This window comes from Pongo abelii, chromosome 17, assembly GCF_028885655.2.
Source record: "Pongo abelii isolate AG06213 chromosome 17, NHGRI_mPonAbe1-v2.0_pri, whole genome shotgun sequence".
Taxonomy (NCBI): Eukaryota; Metazoa; Chordata; class Mammalia; order Primates; family Hominidae; genus Pongo; species Pongo abelii.
In genome coordinates this window covers 12551184-12570533 of record NC_072002.2, presented here as the reverse complement: position 1 = coordinate 12570533, position 19350 = coordinate 12551184, and positions in this window count along the sequence as shown.

The window sequence follows — 19350 nt, the reverse complement described above, 5'->3', positions numbered from 1 at the left end:
GTTGAGTGTAATATAGTGGAGTGGAATGGAGTGGAGTGGAAAGGAACGTCATGGAATGGAGTAGAATGCAATGGAATGGAGTGGAGTGGAAAGGAATAGAATGGAGTGGAGGGCAGTGGAGTAAAGTGGAGTGGAGTGGAATGGAATGGAGTGCAATGGAATGGATTGGAGTGGAATGGAGTGTAGTGGAATGGAATGGAATGGAGTTGAGTGGAGAGGATTGGCGTGGAATGGAGTGAAATGGAGTGGAGTGGAATGGAATGGAGTGGAATGGAATAGAATGTAATGGAATGGAGTGGAGTTGAATGGAGTGGAGTCGAGTAGAATGGAATGGAGTGGAATAGAATGGAATGGAATGGAGTGGACTGGAGTTGAATTGAGTGGAGTGAAGAGGAATGGAGTCGAGTGGAAGAAACGGAATGTAGTGAAATGCATATGACTGGAGTAGAATGCAGAAGATGGAGAAGAGTGGAATGGAACGGAGTGGAGTGGATTGCAATGGATTGGGATGGAGTAGAATTGAATGCAGTGGAGTGGAAAGGATTGGAATGAAATGGAGTTGATTGGAAAGGAATGGAATGGAATGGAGTGGATTTGAATGGAGTGTAGTGGAATGGAACGGAATGGAATGAATGGGAATGGAGTAGAATGGAATGGAGTGGAATGGAATAGCACGAAATGGAGTGTAGTGGAGTGGAGTGGAGTGGAGTAGAGTGGAAAGCAGTGTTGCAGACTGGAGTGTAGTGGAATGGAATCTAATGCAGAGGAATGGAGTGGAATCGAATAGAGTGAAATGGAATGGACTGGAGTGGAGTGGAATGGAGTGAAGAGGAGTGGAATGAAAGAGAGTGGAGTGGAATGGAATGGAATGAAAGGGAATGGAGTGCAGTGGAATGGATTGGAGTGACGTGGAGAGGAATGACATCGAAATGAATGGAGCAGAATGAAATGGAATGGATTGGAATGGAGTGGATTGGAACGGAATGGAATGGAGTCTAGTGGAACAGAGTGGAATGGAATGCAGTGGAATGGAGTGGAATATAATTGAGTGGAGTTAATTGGAATGGAGTGGAATGTACAGGAACGGTGTGGAATGAAATTGAATGAAGTGAAATGGAATGGAATGGAGGGGAATGGAGTGGAATGAAGTGTACTGGAGTGGAATCTAATGGAGTGGAATGGAATGGAATGGAGTGGGGTGTAATGAGGTGGAGTTGAGTGGATTGGAGTAAAGTGGAAAGAAACAGAGTAGAATGGAGGAAAATGGAAAGGAGTGTAGTGGATTTGAGTGGAGTGCAATGGATTGGAGTGAAATGGAATGGAGTGGAGTGGAGATTCGTGGAGTGTCATGGAATGGATTTGACGGAATGAAGTTGAGTGTAATAGAGTGGAGTGGAATGGAGTGGAGTGGAATGGAGTCGAGTGGAAAGGAATGTCACAGAATGGAGTAGAATGCAATGGAAGGGATTGGAGTGGAAAGGAATAAAATGGAGTGGAGTGCAGTGTAGTGGAGTCTAGTGGAGTGTACTGGAATGGAGTGCAATGGAATGGATTGGAGTAGAATGGAGTGGAGTGGAATGGAATGGAGTTGAGTGGAGAGGAGTGGCGTGGAAGGGAGTGAAATGGAGTGGAGTGGAGTGGAATGGAATGGAGTGGAATGGAGTTGAATGTAATGGAATGGAGTGGAGTTGAATGGAGTAGAGTCGAGTAGAATGGAGTGGAGTGGAATAGAATGGAATGGAATGGAGAGGACAGGAGTTGAATTGAGTGGAGTGGAGAGGAATGGAGTTGAATGGTAAGCAATGGAATGTAGTGGAATGGATTTGACTGGAGTAGAATGGAGAAGAGTGGAATGAAATGCAATGGAGTGGAATGGAATGGAACGGGATGGAGTGGAATGGAGTGGAGTGGAGTGGTAATGATTGGAATGGAGTGGAGATGAATGGAAAGGAATGGAATGGAATGGAGTGGATTTCAGTGGAGTGAAGTTGAATGGAACGGAATGGAGTGAAGGGGAATGGAATAGAATGGAGTGAAGTGGAATGGAATGGCATGGAATGGAGTGGACTGGAGTGGAGTGGAGTAGAGTGGAAAGGAGTGTTGCGGACTGGAGTGTAGTGGAATGGAATCTAATGCAGAGGAATGGAATGGAATGGAATGGAATAGAATGGAATGGAATGGAATGGAGTGGAGTGGAATGGAGTGAATTGGAGTGGAATGAAACTGAGTGGAGTGGAATGGAATGGAATGAAAGGGAATGAAGTGCCGTGGAATGGATTAGAGTGGTGTGGAGGACATTGGCATTGAACTGAATGGAGCAGAATGAAATGGAATGGATTGGAGTTGAGTGGATTGGAAGGGAGTCTAATGGAGTTGAGTGGAATAGAGTGGAATGGAATGCAGTGGAATGGAGTGCAATATAATTGATTGGAGTTAAGTGGAATGGAGTGGAATGTATGGGAATGGTGTGGAATGAAATTGAATGAAGTGAAATGGAATGGGATGTAATGGAGTGGACTGGAATGGAATGGAGTGGATTGCAGTGGAATCCAATGGTGTGGAATGGAATGGAGTGGGGTGTAGTGGAGTGCAGTGGAGTGGATTGGAGTAAAGTGGAAAGAAACGAAGTAAAATGGAATGAAGAGGAGTGGATTTGAGTGGAGTGCAGTGGATTGGAGCGAAACGGAAGGAAATGGGTAGGAATGAATTGGAGTGGAGATTGGTGGGGTGTCATGGAATGGATTTGATGGAATGGAGTTGAGTGTAATAGAGTGGAGTGGAATGGAGTGGAGTGGAAATGAATGTCATGGAATGGAGTAGAATGCAATGGAATGGAGAGGAGTGGAAAGGAATAGAATGGAGTGGAGTGGAATGGAATGTTAAGGAATGGAGTAGAATGCAATGGAATGGAGTGGAGTGCAGTAGAGAAGAGTGGAGTGGAGTGGACTGGAATGGAGTGCAATGGAACGGATTGCTGTGGAATGGAGTGGATTGGAATGGAAAGGAATGGAATTGAGTGGAGAGGAGTGGAGTGGAAAGGAATAGAATGGAGTGGAGTGCAGTGTAGTGGAATGGAGTGGAGTGGACTGGAATGGAGTGCAATGGAATGGATTGGATTGGAATGGAGTGCAGTGGAATGGAATGAGGTTGGCTGGAATGGAGTGGAATGGAGTGAAATGGAGTGGAGTGGAATGAAATGGAGTGGAGTGGAATGGAATGGAATGGAATGGAATCGAATGTCATAGAATGGAGTGGAGTTGAATGGATTGGAGTCGAGTAGAATGGAGGGGAGTGGAATAGAATGGAATGGAATGGAGTAGACTGGAGTTGAATTGAGTGGAGTGGAGAGGAATGGTGTTGAATAGAAAGAAATTGAATGTAGTGGAATGGATTTGAATAGAGTAGAATGGAGAAGAGTGGAATGGAATGGAATGTAGTTGAATGGAATGGAGCGGAATGGAGTGGATTGGAGTGGAAAAGATTGGAATGGAATGGAGTTGAGAGGAAAGGAATGGAATGGAACGGAGTGGATTTGAATGGAGTGAAGTGGAATGGAACGGAATGGAATGAAGGGGAATGGAATAGAATAGAGTGGAGTGGAATGGAATGGCATGGAATGGAGTGGAGTGGAGTGGAGTGGAGTGGAGTGGATTAGAGTGGTAAGGAGTGTTGCGGACTGGAATGTAGTGGAATGGAATCTAATGAAGAGGAATGGAGTGGAATGGAATACGATGGAATGGAGTGGAGTGGAGTGGAACGATACTGAGTGGAGTGGAATGCAATGGAATGAAAGGGAATGGAGTGCAGTGGAATGGATTGCGATGGCATCGAGAGGAATGGCATCGTACTGAATGGAGCAGAATTATATGGAATGGATTGGAGAGGAGTAGAATGGAACAGAATGGACTGGAGTGTAATCTAATGGAGTGGAAAGGAATGGAGTCGGGTGTAATGGAGTGGAGTTGAGTGGATTGGAGTAAAGTGGAAAGAAACGGAGTAGAAAGGAGTAGAATGAAATGGAGTGGAGTGGATTTGAGTGGAGTGCAGTGGATTGGAGCGAAATGTAATGAAATGGATTGGAATGGACTGGAAAGGAGATTGGTGGGGTGTCATGGAAGGGATTTGAAGAAATAGAGTTGAGTGTAATATAGTGGAGTGGAATGGAGTGGAGTGGAAAGGAACGTCATGGAATGGAGTAGAATGCAATGGAATGGAGTGGAGTGGAAAGGAATAGAATGGAGTGGAGGGCAGTGGAGTAAAGTGGAGTGGAGTGGAATGGAATGGAGTGCAATGGAATGGATTGGAGTGGAATGGAGTGTAGTGGAATGGAATGGAATGGAGTTGAGTGGAGAGGATTGGCGTGGAATGGAGTGAAATGGAGTGGAGTGGAATGGAATGGAGTGGAATGGAATAGAATGTAATGGAATGGAGTGGAGTTGAATGGAGTGGAGTCGAGTAGAATGGAATGGAGTGGAATAGAATGGAATGGAATGGAGTGGACTGGAGTTGAATTGAGTGGAGTGAAGAGGAATGGAGTCGAGTGGAAGAAACGGAATGTAGTGAAATGCATATGACTGGAGTAGAATGCAGAAGATGGAGAAGAGTGGAATGGAACGGAGTGGAGTGGATTGCAATGGATTGGGATGGAGTAGAATTGAATGCAGTGGAGTGGAAAGGATTGGAATGAAATGGAGTTGATTGGAAAGGAATGGAATGGAATGGAGTGGATTTGAATGGAGTGTAGTGGAATGGAACGGAATGGAATGAATGGGAATGGAGTAGAATGGAATGGAGTGGAATGGAATAGCACGAAATGGAGTGTAGTGGAGTGGAGTGGAGTGGAGTAGAGTGGAAAGCAGTGTTGCAGACTGGAGTGTAGTGGAATGGAATCTAATGCAGAGGAATGGAGTGGAATCGAATAGAGTGAAATGGAATGGACTGGAGTGGAGTGGAATGGAGTGAAGAGGAGTGGAATGAAAGAGAGTGGAGTGGAATGGAATGGAATGAAAGGGAATGGAGTGCAGTGGAATGGATTGGAGTGACGTGGAGAGGAATGACATCGAAATGAATGGAGCAGAATGAAATGGAATGGATTGGAATGGAGTGGATTGGAACGGAATGGAATGGAGTCTAGTGGAACAGAGTGGAATGGAATGCAGTGGAATGGAGTGGAATATAATTGAGTGGAGTTAATTGGAATGGAGTGGAATGTACAGGAACGGTGTGGAATGAAATTGAATGAAGTGAAATGGAATGGAATGGAGGGGAATGGAGTGGAATGAAGTGTACTGGAGTGGAATCTAATGGAGTGGAATGGAATGGAATGGAGTGGGGTGTAATGAGGTGGAGTTGAGTGGATTGGAGTAAAGTGGAAAGAAACAGAGTAGAATGGAGGAAAATGGAAAGGAGTGTAGTGGATTTGAGTGGAGTGCAATGGATTGGAGTGAAATGGAATGGAGTGGAGTGGAGATTCGTGGAGTGTCATGGAATGGATTTGACGGAATGAAGTTGAGTGTAATAGAGTGGAGTGGAATGGAGTGGAGTGGAATGGAGTCGAGTGGAAAGGAATGTCACAGAATGGAGTAGAATGCAATGGAAGGGATTGGAGTGGAAAGGAATAAAATGGAGTGGAGTGCAGTGTAGTGGAGTCTAGTGGAGTGGACTGGAATGGAGTGCAATGGAATGGATTGGAGTAGAATGGAGTGGAGTGGAATGGAATGGAGTTGAGTGGAGAGGAGTGGCGTGGAAGGGAGTGAAATGGAGTGGAGTGGAGTGGAATGGAATGGAGTGGAATGGAGTTGAATGTAATGGAATGGAGTGGAGTTGAATGGAGTAGAGTCGAGTAGAATGGAGTGGAGTGGAATAGAATGGAATGGAATAGAGTGGACTGGCATTGAATTGAGTGGAGTGGAGAGGAATGGAGTTGAATGGAAAGAAATGGAATGTAGTGGAATGGATTTGACTGGAGTAGAATGGAGAAGAGTGGAATAGAACCGAATGGAATGGAATGGAATGGAATGGAGTGGAATGGAGGGGAGTGGAGTGGAAAGTATTGGAATGGAATTGCGTTGAGTGGAAAGGAATGGAATGGATTGCAGTGGATTTGAGTGGAGTGAAGTGGAATGGAATGGAATGGAACGAATGGGAATGGAATGCAATGGAGTGGAGTGGAATGGAATGGCATAGAATGGAGTGGAGTGCGGTAGAGTGGAGTGGAGTGGAAAGGAGTGTTGCAGAAGGGAATGTAGTGGAATGGAATCTAATGTAGATTAATGGAGTGGAGTGGAATACAATGGAATGGAATGGACAGGAGTGGAGTGGAATGGACAGGAGTGGAGTGGAATGGAGTGGAGTGTAGTGTAAGGAAACTGAGTGGAGTGGAACGGAATGGAATGAAAGGGAATGGAGTGCAAAGGAATGGATTGGAGTGGAGTGGAGAGGAATGGCATCGGACTGAATGGAGCAGAATGAAATGGAATGGATTGGAGTGGAGTGTATTGGAACGGAATGGAATGGAGTTGAGTGGAATAGAGTGGAATGGAATGCAGTGGAATGGAGTGGAATATAATTGAGTGGAGTTAAGTGGAATGGAGTGGAATGTACGGGAACGGTGTGGAATGGAATTGAATGAAGTGAAATGGAATGGAATGGAATGGAGTGGAATGGAATGGAATGGAGAGGACTGGAGTGGAATTTAATGGAGTGGAATGGAATGGAGTGGGGTGTAATGAAGTGGAGTTGAGTGGATTGGAGTAAAGTGGAAAGAAATGGAGTAGAATGGAATGGAGTGGAGTGGATTTGAGTGTAGTGCAGTGGATTGGAGCGAAATTGAATGAAATGGATTGGAATGCAGTGGAGTGGAGATTGGTTGGGTGTCATAGAATGGATTTGATGGAATGGAGTTGAGTGTAACAGAGTGGCGTGGAATGGAGTGGAGTGGAATGGAGTGGAGTGGAAAGGAATGTCATGGGATGGAGTAGAATGCAACGGAATGTAGTGGAGTGGAAAGCGATAGAATGGAGTGGAGTGCAGTGGAGTGGCGTGGAGTGGATTGGACTGGAATGGAGTGCAATGGAATGGATTGGAGTGGAATGGAGTGGAGTGGAATGGAATGGAGTTGATTGGAGAGGAGTGGAGTGGAATGGAGTGAAATGGAGTTGAGCGGAATGGAATGGAGTGGAGTGGAATGGAATGGAATGGAGTGGAATGGAGTGAAGTTGAATGGAGTGGAGTCGTTCAGAACGGAGTGGAGTGGAATAGAATGGAATGGAATGGAGTGGACTGAAGTTGAATTGAGTGGAGTGGGGAGGAATGGAGTTGAATGGAGAGAAATGGAATGTAGTGGAATGGAATTGCCTGGAGTAGAATGGAGAAGAGTGGAATGTAATGGAATAGAGTGGAATGGAATGGAATGGAATGGAGTACAATGGTGTGGAGTGGAAAGGATTGGAATGGAATGGAGTTGAGTGGAAAGGAATGGAATGGAACGGAGTGGATTTGAGTGGAGTGAAGTGGAATGGAACGGAATGGAATGAAGAGGAATGGAATATAATGGAGTGGAGTGGAATGGAATGGCATGGAATGGAGTGGAGTGGAGGGGAGTGGAGTGGAGTAGATTGGAAAGGAGTGTTGCGGACTGGAAAGTAGTGGAATGGAATCTAATGCAGGGGAATGGAGTGGAATTGAATAGAATGGAATGGAATGGAATGGAGTAGAGTGGAGTGGAATGAATTGGAGTGTGGTGGAATGAAACTGAGTGGAGTGGAATGGAATGAAATGAAAGGGAATGGAGTGTAGTGGAATGGATTGGAGTGGCATGGAGAGAAATGGCATAGAACTGAATGGAGCAGAATGAAATGGAATGGATTGGTGTGGAGTGGATTGGAGTGGAATGGAATGTAGTCGAGTGGAATAGAGTGGAATGGAATGCAGTGGAATGGAGTGGAATATAATTGAGTGGAGTTAAGTGGAATGGAGTGGAATGTATGGGAATGGTGTGGAATGGAATTGAATGAAGTGAAATGCAATGGAATGGAATGGAGTGGAATGGAATGGAATGGAGTGAACTGGAGTGGAATCTAATGGAGTGGAATGGAATGGAGTGAGGTGTAATGGAGTGGAGTTGAGTGGATTGGAGTAAAGTGGAAAGAGATGGAGTAGAATGGAGTAGAATGGAATGGAATGGAGTGGAGTGGATTTGAGTGGAGTGTAGTGGATTGGAGCGAAACGGAATGAAATGGTTTGGAATGGAGTGGAGTGGAGATTGGTGGGATGTCATGGAATGGATTTGATGGAATGGAGTTGAGTGTAACAGAGTGGATTGGAATGGAGTGGAGTGGATTGGAGTGGAGTGGAAAGGAATGTCATGGATTGGAGTAGAATGCAAAGGAATGGAGTGGAGTGGAAAGGAATAGAATGGAGTGGAGTGCAGTGGAGTGGAGTGGAGTGGACTGGAATGGAGTGCAATGGAATGGTTTGGAGTGGAATGGAGTGGAATGGAACGGAATGGAATGGAGTTGAGTGGAGAGAAGTGGAGTGGAATGGAGTGGAATGCAGTGGTGTGGAATGGAATGGAGTGGAGTGGAATGGAATGGAGTGGAATGAAATGGAATGGATGGGAGTGTGGTTGAATGGAGTGGGGTGGCGTACATTGGATTGAGGAGGAGTGGAATGGAGTTGAATGGAATCGGATCTAATAGATTTTAGTGGAGTATTGTGGAGTGGAGTGGAAAAGAGTTTAATGGGATGGAGTGGAAAAGAATATATGGGAGTGGATTGGAGTTGAGAGGCGTGAAGGGGTATAGAGTGGAATGGAGTGGAATAGAATGCAGTGGAATTCAATGGAATAGAAAGGATGGGAATGAAGCAGAGTGGAATGGAATGGAATGTAATGGAGGGGATATGAGTTTATTAGAGTCGAAAGGGGTGTAATGGAAAGGAATGGAGAGGAATGAAATTGAATGGAATGGAGTGGAATGCAATGGAATATAATGGAGTGGAATGGAATGGAGTGAAGTGCAATCCAGTGTAATGTAATGGAGTGGAGAGGAGTGGAGTGGAATGGAATGCAATGGTATGCACTGTATCGGAATTTAATGTAATGAAGTTGAGTGGAGTAGAGTGGAGTCGAGTGAAGTGCATTGGAATAGAGTGGAGTCGAATGAAGTGCATTGGAATGGAGTGGATTCGACTTGAATGGATTCTATTGGAGTGGAGTGGAATAGAATGGAATGGAATCGATTTTAGTGGAGTGAGGTGGAATCGAGTGGAATGCATTGGAATTGAATTGATAGGAATGCAACGCAATGTACTGGAGTGCAGTGGAGTGGAATGCAGTGGAGTGTAGTGGAATGGAGTGGAGTGGTGTGGAATGGAATGGATTGGAATGGAGTTAACAGGAATGGAGAGGAGTGGAGATGAATATAGTGGAATGGAATGGAGTGAAATAGAATGCAGTGGATTGGAGTGGATTGGAGTTCAGTTCAGTGGAATGGTGTGGAATTGAGTACAGAGGAGTGTAGAGCAGTTTAATGGAATCGAATGGAGTGCAGTGGAGTGGAATGGAGTGGAATGGACTAGACTGGAGTGCAGTGGATTGGAATGGAATGAAATGGAGTGGAGTGCAATGGAGTGGAAAGAAATAGAATGGAGTGGAGTGGAGTGCAAAGGAATGGAGAGGAATGGAGTGGAGTGGAATTGAGTCCAGTGGAATGAAATGGAATGGAATGGACTGGTGTGGACTGGAATGGAATGAAGTAGACTGGAATGGAGTGGAATGGAATGTAATGGATTTGAGTGAAGTGGAGTGGAGTGGAATGGAGTGGAATTGAGTGGAGTGGAATGGGAAGGAGTGGAGTGGAATGAAATGGAATAGAATAGAATGGAATGCAGTGGAATGTAATTGAATGGAGTGGAGTGGAGTGGAATAGCACGGAATGGAATGGAGTGGAATGGAATTGAGTGGAGTGGATTGGAATGCATTGGAGTGAAATAGAGTGGAATCGAGAGGAGAGGAATGGAGTGGAGCAGAGTGGATTTTAGTGGAATGGAATGGAGTGCAATGGAATAGAGAGGGGTGGAGTAGAGTAGAGTGGAGTGGAATGGAATGGAAGGAATAGAATGCAGTGGAGTGGAGTGGAATTGAATGGAATGGAGTGGAATGGAAGGGAATGGAAATGAGTGTAATGGAATGGAATGGAGTGGAATGGAAAGCAATGTAATGGAATGGAGTGGAGTGGAGAGCAATGAAATACAGTGGAATAGAGTGTACTGCAGTAGAGGGGACTGGATTGCACTGGAATGGAGTGTAACGGAGTGTAATGGAGTGTAATGGAATTGATTGGAACGCAGTGGAATTGAATAGAATGTAATGGAGTATAGTGGAATGGAATGGAGTGGAGTGGAGTGGATGGGAATGGAGTGGAGTGGAATGTAATGCAGTCGCCTGGAATGGAATTCAATGGAGTGTAGTGGAATGGAATGGAGAGTAGTGGAATGTAATGGAATGCAGTGGAAAGGAATGGAATGGAATGAAGTGGATTGGAATAGAATGGAATAAAGTGGAATGTAATGGAGTGGACTGGAACGGAATGAAAAGGAATTAAGTGGATTGGAGTGGTTTGGAATGGAAATGAATGGAGTGGAGTGGAATTGAGTGGACTGGAATGGAGTGGAGAGGAGTGGATTGGAGTGAAGTGCAGTGGAATTGAAAGTAATGGAGTGGAGTGGAATTTCATGGTGTCCAGTGGAATAGAACGGAGTTGAGGGGATTGGAGTGGAGTGGAGTGGAATGGACTGGAATGGACTGGAATGGAGTGGATTGGAATGCAATACAGTTGAGAGGTGTGGAGGAGAATGGAGTGTAGTGGAATGCAATGGAGTGGAATGAAATGGAATAGAATGGAATGGAGTGGAATGGAATGGATTGCAGTGGAGTGGAGTGGAATGGAGTGGAGTGGAGGGGAATGGAGTGTAATGGATTTGACTGGAGTGGAAGGAGATTAATGGAATGGAGTGGGGTGGAGAGCAGTGGAATGGAATGGAATGGAATGGAGTGGAGTGCAATGGAGTGGAATTGAGCAGAATGGAGAGGAATGGAGTGGAATGGAATGGAGTGGAGTGTAGTGGAGTGGGTTGGATTGGAGTGGAATTGAATAGAGTAGAGTTGAATTGAGTGGAATGGAAGCGATTGGAGTGGAGTGGAGGTTATTGGAATGGAATGGAGTTGAAAGGAATGTAGTGGAATGGACAGTAATGGAGTGTAATGGAATGGAATGCACTGGAGTGGAGTGGATTGGAATGGACGGAATGGAGTGGAATGGAACGGTATGGAGTGGAGTTGAATGGAGTTTAGTGGAATGGAAAGTAACGGCATGGAATGAGGTGCAGTGGAGTGGAATGGAGAGGTGTGGAGTGGAAAGGAGTGGAATGAAATGGAATTGAGTGGAGTGGAGTGGAATGGATTGTAACTCAGTGGAGTGGAGTGTAATACAATGGAAAGGAATGGAGTAGAGTGGAGTGGAATACATTGGAGTGGAATTGAGAGGACTAGAAAGTTATGGAGTAGAAATGAGTCTACTGGAATGGAGTGTAGTAGATTGGTATGGAATGGAACGGTGTGGAATTTAGTGGAATGGAGTGGAGTGGAGTGGAATGGACTGGAATGGAGTGGAATGTAACTGAATGGAGTGGAGATGTATGGAATGTAATGTCATGGATGGGAGTTGAGTGGAGTGGAATGGAGTGGAGTGGAGTGGAAAGGAATGGAATGAAAAGGAACGGAGTGGAGTTTAGTGGAATGGAGTGGAATTGATTGGAATCGAGTGGAGTAAAGTGGAATTCAATGGAATGCAAACGAGCGGAGGGGAGAGGAAGAGAGTGGAGTGGAATGGAGAGGAATAGAGTTCAAAGGATTGGAAAGGTGTGGAGTTGAGTTGATTGGAGTAGAGTGGAATGGAAAGGCATGGAGTGAAATGGAATGGAGTGGAATCTTGTGGAGTAGAGTGGAGTGGAATGGAGTGGAATGGATTGGAAAGGAGTTGAGCGGAGTGGAATTGAATGGAGTGGAATGGAACGGAGTGAAGTGGAATGGATTGGATTGGAGTGGTTTGGAATGGAGTTGAGTGGAGTGGATTAGAGTGGAATGAAATGTAGTACAACGGAATGGTGAGGGGTGGAGTGGAGTAGAGTGGAGAGGAATGGAATGGAGTGTAATGGAAAGGAGTGGAGTGGATTGGAATGGAATGGAATGGAGTGGAATGGAATAGAATGGAATGGAATGGAGTGAAGTGGAGTGGAATGGTTTGGAATGCATTGGAATTGAGTGGATTGGAATGCAACGGGATGGAATGGAGTGCAGTGGAATTTAATGGAGTGGAGTGGAGTGGAATGGATGGAAGTGTTGTTGAATAGAGCAGAATGGAAAAGAATGGAGTAGAGTGGAATGCAGTGGAGTGGAATGGAAAGCAATGGAATTTAGAGGACTGGAATGGAGTCTAGTGTAGTGGAATGGAGTTGCATGGATTGGAGTGGAATGCTATGCAGTGGATTGGAGAGGAATGGAATGGAGTGTAGTGGAATGGTGTGGAATGAACTGAACTGGAATGGAGTGGAGTGGAATGGCATGGAATGTAATTTAGTGGAATGAAATGGAGTGGAGTGGAGTGCAATGGAATTGAGTGGAATGGAGTGTACTGGAGTGTAGTGCAATGGAATGGAATGGAATGGAATAGAATGGTGTGGATTGAAATGGAATGGAGAGAAGTGGAATAGAATGGAATGGAGTTGAGTGAAGTGGAGTGGTGTGGAATGGAGTGGAGTGAACTGGAAAGGAATGGAGTGGAGTGGAATTGCATGGAATGGAATAGAATAGAATAGAATAGAATGGAATGCAGTGGAATGGAATCGAATGGACTGGAGTGGACTGGAATGGCATGCAATAGAATGGAGCGCACTGGAGTGGAATGGCGTGGAATGGACTGGAATGCAGTGGAGTTTAATGGAATGGAATGGAGCGAAGTGGAGTGGAATGGAGTGTAATGGAATGGAGTGGAGTGGATTGTAGTGTAATGGAATGGAGTGCAATATAATGGAGAGTGGTACAGTGGAGTAGAGTGGAGTGGAATGGAATGGAGTGGAGTCTAAAGGAGTGGAGTGCAAAGGAATGCAATGGAGTGAAATGGAAGGGAATGGAAATGAGTGTAATGGAATGGAGTGGAGTGGAATGGAGTGTAATGGAATAGCGTGGAGTGGAGAGGAGTGGAGTGCAGTGAAATGGAATGGAATGGAGTGTAGGTTAGTGTAGTGTCCTGGAATGAAGTGGAATGGAGTAGAATGGAATGGAATGGAATTGAGTGGAACTGAAAGGAATGGAATGGAGTAGAGCGGAATGGAATGGAGTTGAGTGGAGTGGAGTGAAGTGCAGTGGAATGTAATAGAGTGGAGTGGAATGGAATTGAGTGGAGTGTAGTGGAAAGGAGAGGAATGGAGTGTAAAGTAATGGAATGGAGTGGAATGGAGTGGAATGGAGTGGAAAGTAATGCAATGGAATGGAGGGAATGGAGTGGAAAGTACTGCAGTGGAATGGAGTGGAATGGAATGAAATGGATTGTAGTGGAATAGAATGGATTGGACTGGAATGGAGTGCAATGGAATGGAGTGAAGCGGAGTCATTTGGAAAGGAAATGGATGGAATAGAGTGGAATGGAGTGGAATGGAAGGGAGTGGAATTGAGTATACTGGAGTGGAGTGGAGTGGAGTGGAGTGCAGTAGAATGAAATGCAATGGAGAGGAGTGGAATGGAATGAAGTAGAGTGGAATGGAATGGAGCAGAATGGATTGGAATGGAGTGGAGTGGAGTGGAATGGAGTAGTGTGGAATGGAACGTAGTAGAGTGGAGTGGAATGCAGTGGAGTGGAATGGAATAGAGTGGAATGGAGTGGATTGGAGTGGAATGGAGTGGAGAGGTTTGAAGTAGAGTGCAATGGAATGGAGTGGAGTGGAGAGGAGTGGAATGGAATGGAGTTGAATTTAGTGGAATGGAGTTTAGTAAAGTGGAATGGATTTGAGTGGAGTTGAAAGGACTGGAATGGGGTGGAATTGAAAGGAGTGGAACAGAATGGAATGGAATTGAACGGAATGGAATGGAATGGAATGGAGTGTAGTGAAGTGGAGTGGAATAGTGTAGAGTGGAGTGGAATGGAGCGGAGTTGTGTAGAATGGGGTGTAATGGAAAAGAATGGCATAGAGTGGAACGGAATGGAGTGTGGTGGAGTGGAACGGGATGGAATGGAGTTGACTGGAATGGATTGGAGTCGAGAGGAATAGAGTGGAATGGAATGAAGTGAAATGGAATGCTGTCGATTGGAGTGGAGTGGAGTCGAATGGTGTGGAATGGATTGGAATGGAGTGGAGAATAGTTAAATGGAAAGGAATGGAGTGCAATGAAGTGGAATGGACTGGATTGGATTGGAATGGAATGGAGTGGAAAAGTTTGAAGTGGAACGGAGTGGAATGGAGTGGAGTAGAGTGGACTGCTAAGGAATGGAGTGGAATGAAGTGGAATGGATTGTAATGCAGTGGAATGGAATAGATTGGATGCAGTGTACTGCAATGGAAAGAAGTGGAGTGGAATGCAATTAAATGGAATCGAGTTCAGTGAAGTGGAGTGGAGTGAAGTAGAGAGGAATGGTTTGGAGAGGAGTGGAATGGAGTGGAATGCAATGGAATGGAATGGAGTGTAGTGGAGTGGAATGCAGTGGAATGGATTGAATTGCAGTGGACTGGAGTGGAATGGAATAAAATGGAATGGAGAGGAATGGAGTGGAATGGAGTGGAACAGAGTGGTGTTGAATGGAGTGGAGTGGAGTAGAAAGCAGTTGAATGGAATGGAGTGGAATGCAACGGAGAGGGGTGGAGTGGAGTAGTGTGGAGTGGAATGAAATGGAGTGGAATGGAGTAAAGTGGAGCAGAGACGAATTGAATGGAAATGGGAGGAATGGAATTTAGTGGTAATGAGAGGAATGGAATGGAGTGGAGAGGAATGCAGTGCAACAAAATGGAGTGGAGTGGAGTGGAGTGTGATAGAACGGAATAGAGTGGAGTGGAGGGGAATGGAGTGGAATGGAACGGAAGGGAATGGAGTAGAGTGAAATGGAATGGAGTGGAGTGGGGTGTAGTGGAGTGGAATGGAGTGGAGTGTAGTGGAATGGAATCGAGTTAAGTGGAATGGAAAGGAGTGGAGTGAAGTGGAATGTAATGGAGAGAAGTGGAATGGAGTGGATTGAAATGGAGTGGAATAGAGTGGAGTGGATTACAGTAGAAAGGAATGTAATGGAAAGTAATTGAGTGGAGTGGAGGGGAAAGGAGTGGAAAGGATTCGAATGGAGAGGAGAGGAGTAGAATGGAATTTAATAGAATGGAGCAGAGTAGAGCGGAATGGAACGGAATGGAGTTGAGTGGAATGGAGTGGCATGGAGTGGAGTGGATTGGAGTGGAATGGAGTGGAGAGGAATGTAATGGAACAGAATAGAGTGGAGTGGGGTGGAGTGGTATTGAGGTTATTGCATTGGAATTGAGTGTATTGGAATGGAATGGAATGGAAAGGAGTTCCGTGGAGTGGAATAGAGTGGAGTGAAGTGGAATGGAGTGGAGTGGTTAGGAATGGAGTTTAATGGAAAAGAATGGAGTGGAGTGGAATGTAGTGGAGTGGAGTGGAGTTGAATGGAATGGAAAGGATTTTACAGGAATGTAATGGAATGGAATGGACTGGAATGGAGTCGAGTGGAGTGGAACTGAGTGGAATGGAATGCAGTTGATTGGAGTGGAGTAGAGTGGAGTGGAATTGTATGGAAGGGACTGGACTGGGGTGCAGAGTAGTGGAATAGAATGGAGTGGAGTGGAGTGGAGTGGAATGGAGTAGAATGGACTGGAGTGAAATGGACTGGAGTGGAACAGAATGGAATGGAGTGGAGTGGGATGCAGGGGACAGGAGTGGAATGGAACGGAGTTGAATAGAGTGGAGTGGAGAGCAATGGAATGCAGTGGAACGGATGGGAGTTGAGTATAGTGCACTGGAATGGAATGGAATGGAATCGAATGGAATGGAGTGGGCTGGAATGGAATGGAGTGGAGTGGAATGGAATGGAATGGAACGTACTTGAGTGAAATGGAGTGAAGTGGAGTAGATCGGAGTGGAATGGAATGGAATGGAATGGAGTGGAGTGGAATGCAGTGTAATGAAATAAAATGCAGTGCAGTGGAGTGGAATGGAATGGAACGGAATGGAGCAGAGTGGAATGAAATGGACTGGAATTTAGTGGAGTGGTGTGCATTGGAATGGAGTGGAAAGGAATGGAGAGGTTTGGAGTGGAGTAGAGTGGATTGGAATGGAATGGAGTGGAATGGGGTGGACAGGAGTGGAGAGGAAGGCAATGGTATGGAAATGAGTGGAAGGGAATGGAATGAAGTGGAATGCAGAACAATGGAAAGGAGTAGGGTGGAATGGAGTGCAGTGTAATAGAATGGAATGGAGTGAAGTGTAGTGTAGTAGGCTGAAATGGAGTGGAATCGAAAGGAGTGGAATGGAATGGAGTGTATTGGAGTGGAGTGGAGAGGAATGGAATGGAATGGAGTGGAGTGGAATGGAGTGGATTGGAATGGAGGGGAATGGAGTGGAATGAAGTTGACTGGAGTGAAGTGCAATGGAGTGGAATGTACTGGAATGCATTGGAATGGAATGGAATGGAATGAAATGGAAAGTATTAAAATGGAAAGTAGTGAATGTAATGGAGTGGAGTGGAATGGATTACAGTGGAATGGAGTGGGGTGGAGTGGAATTTAGTGGAGTGGCACGGAATGGACTGCAATGGAAAGGAGTGAAGTGGAATGGAGTGGAATGTATTGGAGTGGAGTGGAATGGAGTTAAGTCGAAAAGAATGTAATGGAGTGGAGTGGAATGGAGTAGAGTGTAATGGAATGGAATGGAGTGGAATCAAATAGAATGCAGTATAGTGCAGTATAATGTAGTGGAGTGGAGTGGAAGGGAATGGACTGGATTGGAATGGAATCAAATGGAATGGAAGGGAGTGTAATGGACTGGAATGGAGTGGAGTGGAATGGAATGGAGTTTAATGGAATGGAAAGTAATGTAGTGGAGTAGACTGGAGTGGAAAGGAGTGTTGCGGAGAGGAATTGCGTGGAGTGGAATGGAATGTAATGGCATGGAGTGGAGTGGAATGGAGTGGAGTAGAGTGGAATTGATTTGAATGGCATGGAATGGAGTGTTGTGGAGTGGAAAGGATTGGATTGGAATGGAGTAGAGAGGAATGGAATGGATTGGATATCTATAGAATGGAAAGGAATGGAATGGGGTGGAATGAAGAGGAATCGAGTGGAGTGGAGTAGAAAGTAAGGGAGTTGATTGGAATGGAACGGAAAGGAATGGTAGAGATCGTAGTGGAATGGAGTGCAGTGGAATGGAGTAGAGTCGAGTGGAGTGGAGTGGAGAGGAGAGTAATGTAACCTAGTGGAATGGAATGGTGCGGATTGGAGTGGAGTGAAGTGCAACGGGTTGGAATGGAATGGAATTGAAAGTAATGGAATGGAATGAAGTGGAATGGAATGGAATGGAATCGAATGGAATGGAATGGAATGGAAAGGAATGGAATGGAGTAGAGTGAAGTACAATGGAGTGGCATAGAATGGAATGGAATGGAGTGGAGTGCAATGGAGTGGAATGGAAAGGAGTGGAGTGGAGTGGAGTGGAATGAAATGGAATGGAGTGGAGTGGAATGGAATGGCATCAAATGGAATGGAATGGAATGAAAAGGAATGGAATGGAGTAGAGTGAAGTACAAAGGAGTGGCATAGAATGGAATGGAATGGAGTGGAGTGCAATGGAGTGGAATGGAAAGTAGTGGAGTGGAGTGGAGTGGAATGAAATGGAATGGAGTGGAGTGGAATGGAATGGAATGGAGTGGATTGGAATGGAATGGAATGGAGTGGATTGGAATGGAATGGAATGGAATCAAGTGGAATTGATTGGAGTAGAGTGGATTGGAATGGAATGGAATGGAATTCAATGGAATGGAATTGATTGGAATGGAATTGAAGGGAGTGGAGTCGAGAAGAATGGAGTGGAGTGGCGTGGAATGGAATGGAGTGGAGTGGAATGGAATGGAATGGAATGGAGTGGAATGGAATGGAATGGAATTTAGTGGTGTGGATTGGAGTGGAACGGAATGGAGTAGAGTGGAATGGAATGCAATGTAGTGGAGTGGAGTGGAGTGGAGTGGAAAAAAATGGAATGGAGAGGAGTTTAATGGATTGAAATGGAAAGGAATGAAATGGAATGTACTTTAGTGGAATGAAAAGGAAAGGAAAGGAATGGAGAGGAGAGGAATGAAATGGAATGGAATGGAATTGAGCGGAGTGGATTTGAGAGGAGTGGAGTGGAGAGGAATAGAGTGGAGTGCAGAAGAATGGAATGGAGCGGAATGAAGTGGAATGGAATAGGATGCAGTGAAATGGAATGGAGAAGAGTGGAATGGAATGAAGTGGAGTTCAGTTGAATGAAGTGGAGTGGACTGGAATGAACGGGAATGAAATGGAGTGGAATGGAAATGAGTGGACTGGAGTGGAGTGGAGCAGAGTGGAGTCGAATGGATTTTAGAGGAATGGAATAGAAAGGAATGTTGTGGAGTAGAATGCAGTGGCATGGAATGGAGTGGAGTGGAGTGGAGAGCAGTGTAGTGCAATGGAATGTAGTGGAATGGAAAGGATTGGAAAGGAATGGAATAGAGTCGAATGAAATGGAATGCATTTGAATGGAATGGAACGCAATGGAATGGAGTGTAGTGGAATGGAGTGGAATGGAATGGAGTGAAGTGGAGTGGAGTGGAGTGGCGTGCAGTGGAATGGAATGGAATATAGTGGAATGGAATGGAGTGGAGTGGAAATGAATGCAGTTGAGTGGAGTGGAGTGGATTGGAGTGGAGTGGAATGGAGTGGTGTGGACTGGAATGGAGTGGTGTGGACTGGAATGGAGTGGAGTGGAATGGAATGGAGTGGAACAGAATGGAATGGAATGGAATGGAGTGGAGTGGAGTGGAGTGGAATGGAGTGGAGTGGAGTGGAATAAAGAGGAGTGGAGTGGAATGGAATGGATTGGAGTGGAGTGGAACAGATTGGAATGGAACGGATTGGATTGGAGTGAAATTGAGTTGAAAGGAATGAAATGGAATGCAGAGTTGCAGAATGGAGGGGAGTGGAATGGAGCAGAGTGGAATGGAATGTAATGGAGTGGAAAGGAATGGAATGAAATGAAATGGAATGGAGTGGAGTGGAAGACAT